Genomic DNA, 5,922 nt, shown 5'->3' with positions numbered 1-5,922 from the left:
TTAATTAACTTATCTTATCAGTTTGTTTCTTGAATTTAAAAGCCTTGAATTCAAGAATATCTTTTCTTAAGTATGGCATATAGATAGGGGGAGTTAAGGTTAACTCCATCATCAATTGATTGTCATCATAAAAGAGGGGGAGATTGTTGAATCTCAGATTTTGATGATGAAGTCAATTGTAATTTGTTTGATCTAATCTATATGTTGAGAAAAGTGTATAGGATTAACTACGATAGAAGTAAGACATAAAGCAGGTGTTGTGCCGGAGTCAAGATCAAGATCTTATTGGGAGTTCGAGAGTTCGATGAAAGTCTAGATGTTCGTCGGAAGTTCTACCGTAACCAACCGAGAAGTCTAGGAGCTTGCCAAAGAAGCTCATCAGAACTCGCCAAGAAGATTATCGTAAAGTCCAGGAGCTTACCGGGAGTCCGCCAGAACATTGCCAAGAGTTCGTTGGATGTTCACCGGAAGTACGCCGGAAGCTCGCCGGAAGAGCAATTGACGCACCAAAACAAGAAGCACTGTAAATTATGTCTTAGTTATCATAGTTAGAGTATAAATTAAGTTAGGATTAGGAGATAATCTGACTAACTTAATTAGGGGCCAATTGAACCCTTAACATGACTGAATTAGGCTGAATTGAGCACCGAATTCAGTCCCTGAAAACATGGCCGGTGGTGGCGCCACTTGGAAGGCAGTGCCCCTAGTTTTCTAGGCAATGGTACCACCGGTAGTAGTGCTACTAGCGGTGGTACCGCCCAGAATCAAATAAGTAGTGGTAGTACTGCCCAATAACGGTGGTGGTACTGCTAGTACCCCGGATTCCGAGGATGTGACACTTTTTTGCTCCAATTTTGAAGCCATTGGGGCCTATAAAAACCTTACCCTTTTCTGCATGAAAGGGCACAAAACTATTGGCTTAATCTTGAAGTCTTAAGTCATAAAAGTGTTGTAAAAGTTAGAGTTCTCCTCCTTCATCTCTTAGCCTTGTAACCATCCAAGAAAGAGGAGTGAGACTTGTAAGGGTTGTCTCCTAAACCTGGGAAAAGAAGAAAGTGCTGTAAAGAGGTGTTCGGTCTTTACCTATTGAAGAAAGGCTTTTAGTGGACGTCGATGACCTCGTCAGAGGAGGAATCCGAAAGAGGATGTAGGTCACCTTGACTGAACCATTCTAAATTTCAGTTTGCTTTTTATTTGTGCAATTTACTTTACTGCAAACCTCCTTAATCTTCTCATGCACTTTTACGAAAGCTTTCAAGTTCAACTTCTCTCAGAAACAGATTGAATCAAAACCATTTTCGTCAGAATCAGTTTTAAATGAAACGAACAATTTTCTAAAATCACGAAAGTTTTTTGCTACACTAATTCACCCCCCCTCTTAGTGCTACTGTTGATCCTAACATGATTTAGTTGCGGTGAGGTATAGTAAACTACCTATCATACCCCTATAAGTTTTTTAATCAAAGCTTTCTCTACTTTCGTCAATGTCTAACTTAGTAGAGGTACTCATAGGTGTATTGATAGCTTTTGAATTTTTCATATTAAACCATTTTAGCAAATCAAATTCATATTTTGTTTGACTAAGAAAAATACCAGTGTGAAGTTGTTTGATTTATAAGCCTAAAAAGAAGGTTAGTTCACCCATTAGACTCATTTCAAACTCTTGGCTCATACCCTTGGCAAATGATTCATAAAGAGATTCATTTGTAGAACCAAAAATAATATCATTAATGTAAATTTGAACAATAAAAAAATTAATTTTAAAATTTTTAATAAATAATGTGGTATCGACATTGCCTTTAAAAAAATTATTTTAAATTAGAAAGGAGCTAAGTCTCTCATACCAAGCCCTTGGGGCTTGTTTCAATCCATAGAGAGCTTTAGTCAATTTAAACATATGATTAGGGAAATTATCATTCTCAAATCTGGGAGGTTGTTCAATATATACTTCTTCAGAAATAAAGCCATTAAGAAAAGCACTTTTAACATCCATTTGAAATAACTTAAAATTATTACTACTAGTATAGACAAGGAGCATCTTTATGGCTTTTAATCATTCCATAGGAGCGAAGGTTTTTTCATAATTGATATATTCTTCTTGGTTGAAACCCTTGGCCACTAATCTAGCCTTGTTTTTAACCACAATACCAAATTTACCTTGCTTATTTCTATTGATCCATTTAGTACCAATAACTAAATGATCATTTGGCCTCGAAACAAGCTTCGACACCTCATTTCTCTTAAATTGGTTCAACTCTTCTTGCATTGTGATAACCCATGAATCATCTTTCAAGGCATCGTCAATGCATCGAGGTTCAATTTAGGAGAGAAAAGCGGCGTTGGCACAAAAATTCTTAAGAGAAGAACGAGTTTGTACCTCTTTTGATTTGTCTCCTATAGTTAGCTCCTTTGGATGAGCATCTACATACTTCCATTCCCTAGGTAAGGATATTTCGGAAGAAGATGCATCTAAATTACTAGATGGAGAAAGGGTTTCATTTAAATTCAAAGCATCAAAATTAAGATCATCAAATTATTTTTCTTAACTCTGAAAAAATTATTAAAAATAACATGAATAAATTCTTCTATAACCAAAGTTCTTTTGTTAAAAATATGAAAGGCTTTAGAAATAGAAGAATAGCCAAGAAAAATTCTTTGATTGGATTTTGCATCAAACTTTCCTAAGGCATCTTTATAAAATATGAAACATTGGGTTTTTTATTTTTTCACAATTCATAAGGTGTTTTGGAAAGTAATGGTCTTACTAGAACCCTATTCATGGCATAGCATGTCGTATTAACGGCTTCGGTCAAAAAATATTTGGGTAGGCTATGTTCGTTCAACATGGTTCTTGTTATTTCTTGTAAGTTTATATTTTTTCTTTCCACTACTCCATTTTGTTTAGGATTTCTTGGAGTAGAGAAATTATAGTTATATCCATTAGATTCACAAAAATTTTGGAAATCACGATTTCAAAATTCACCACCGTGATCACTTCGAATTGATGAAATCATAAAGTCTTTTTCATTTTGAACAAGTTTTCAAAACTTTAAAAAATACCTAAAGCAATCGTGTGCCAAGAAGTATGTCCAAGCATATCTACTATAATCGTCTACGATTACAAAGGCATATTTGCTACCTCCTAGGCTTGATGTATCAAATGGTCCAAACAAATCCATATGGATCAATTGCAACGGCCTATAGGTGCTTATTTGATTCTTTGGTTTGAAACTACTTTTTATTTATTTTCCTAATTCATATGCATCATACACATTGTCTTTAACAAACTTAATGTGATGAATACCTCTTACAAGTTCTTTAGATAAGATTTGAGAGATTAGTTTTATGCTAGCATGATCTAATCTCCTATGCCAAAGCCAAGCATCATCATTCAAAATCGAAAAACACATTTCATTACAAAGATCATCATTGTCGATAGTGTATACATTATTTTGTTTTAGGGCAATCATAGATGTATTTTTGTGTGATTTTTTTAATAATACAAGCATTGGATTCGAATCTAATGATGTATTCTTTATCACACAATTGACTAATGCTCAAAAGATTATGATTTAAACCATCAACCAATAATACATCTTTAATCAAAAAGTTAGATTTGTTACATATGGTTCCTTTTCCAATGATTTTACCCTTGTTGTTGTCTCTAAAGGTGGCATACTCTTCGTCTAGGCTAGTGAGCTTAAAGAATTGAGATAGATCTCCGGTCATGTGACTTGAGCATTTACTATCAAGGTACCATCTCTTGCTCCTAGCTTGTGATGGTAAATATTTCTACACAAAAGGGTAATTTTTAGGTGCCCATTTGACCTTGGTTGCTAAAAAATCGATTGACTTAATTTCTCATTTTGTATGGAGTTTTTTATGGTTCCTTTAGGAGCCCAAATCAATTTATGTGGATTATATCTCTTAAGTGGATATTTATAGGTAACATGTCCAAGTTTGCAACATAAGTTACATTTAGTGTGGGGTGATACATGCTAGATAGGGCCTTTAACAAAGGTGGTTGGATTTTAGTGCGAGCTACTCACAAATCTGATTCCGCCTCTTCTATAAACTTGACCCTTATTAGCAAGAATCTTGTTCAAGGACTTGTTACTAACCTCAAACTTTTCTAAGGTTTCTTTAAGTAGCAAGTTTTCCTTTTTAAGTGTTTCTAATTCATTACATTTTGTGCAATGAGCTAAACTATCATACTCAATTTTTAGTCTATCAAAATCACTAACAAGAGAAGCATGCTCCTTTTTCAACAATTTATATTTTTTACTAACTAACTTACATTAATCAAATAAATCATAAAAAGCACTTAGTAGTTCATCAAAAGATAAATTTGCATCCAATGAACTGCTTACCTTATCTCCGATAGCCATTAGTGCATAGTGAATAACTTGCTCAGTGTTGGTTGGCTCCTCTTCTTTGGATGCACTTGAATCGTCCCAAGTTGCTTTAAGAGCCTTCTTTTTCTTTGGTTGCTTCTTCTTTACTTGGGGACATTTGCTTTTGAAATGTCCCGGCTTCTTGCATTTATAGCATATAACTTATTCTTTCATAGGTTCAAATTTATTTTTATAGTTATTTTTAAATTAATTTATTTTTATGAATTTTTTGAACTTTCGTGTCAAGAGTGCCAAGTCATCATCATAGTCCTCATCACTTGAATTTTTTTTCAAGTGGTCTTCTTGAGTTCTTAGTACCATATCCTTCCTATTCTTTATAAGGTTGTTCTCAAGCTCTTCATGAGCATTACAAGTCATCTCATAGGTTATTAGTGACCTGATAAGCTCTTCGAGAGGGAAGTTATTTAAATCATTTGTTTCTTGAATAGTAGTTACTTTAGGATCCCAACTCTTTGGAAGGGATCTCAAGATTTTATTAACAAGTTCGGAATTAGAAAAATATTTATCAAGTCCTTTTAGACCATTGTCGATATCCATAAATCGGGTGTACATGTCTCCAATGGTCTCACTCGGTTTCATCCGAAACAACTCATAGCCTTGATTGAACTCGGTTTTATCCAAAGTATAAAACTAGGCATTCATAGCCTTGGCATTTAAAGCGAAAGTCTTCTTCTCCAACTCATTCTAATCATTCATTGGAAGAGAAGACTTTTGAAACTCATTTTCTACAATGTTCCATAATTCAAAATCCATAGAAATTAGAAAAATCCTCATTCTAGTCTTCCAATAGGTGTAATTCGTTCAATTGAGCATGGGCAGACGTGTAATTGAGTAACCTTCTTAGTTGCTAGCAAATGCTATCTCTCTTGCGTTTCAAACCAAATGAGAGTGATTGGGCTCTGATACCAATTGTTAGGATCAAGAGCAGCACTAAGGAGGGGTGGGGGGTGGGGGTGAATTAGTGCAGTGGAAAAGTCACTGATTTCGAAAAATATTCATTTCGATTAAATCCATTTTGAAAGGATATTAAACTTGAAGACGTTCGTAAGAGTGTAAAGAGAAAGTTAAGGAAGATTACAGTAATGTAAATTGCTCAAATAGAAATGCAAACCAGAATTTAGAGTGGTTCGGTCATTGTGACCTACATTCACTTCCGATTCCTCTTCCGTTGAGATCACCGACGTCCACTAATGTTCTTCCTTCAATAAACGAAGACCAACCACCTTTTACAGCTCTTTCTCCTTTTATCGGGTTTAGGAGATACCCTTACAAGCCTCACTCCTCTTTTTTAGATGGTTACAAAGGTAAGAGAGGGAGGGGAGGACTCTTCTCACTTTTACAACACTTTAATGCCCCAAGAATTCAATATTATGTTAACACTATTAGGATCAAGAGCGGCACTAAGAGGGGGGCTGAATTAGTGTAGCAAAAAATTCTTCGATTTCGTAAAATATTTCATATATTCGATGGAAATCGATTCAGAAAGATAGCAACTTGAAACATAAGA

This window comes from Musa acuminata, chromosome BXJ2-5 (assembly GCF_036884655.1).
Source record: "Musa acuminata AAA Group cultivar baxijiao chromosome BXJ2-5, Cavendish_Baxijiao_AAA, whole genome shotgun sequence".
NCBI lineage: Eukaryota > Viridiplantae > Streptophyta > Magnoliopsida > Zingiberales > Musaceae > Musa > Musa acuminata.
The sequence above is the reverse complement of the archived record's forward strand: the minus strand, read 5'-3'. Positions refer to the sequence as shown.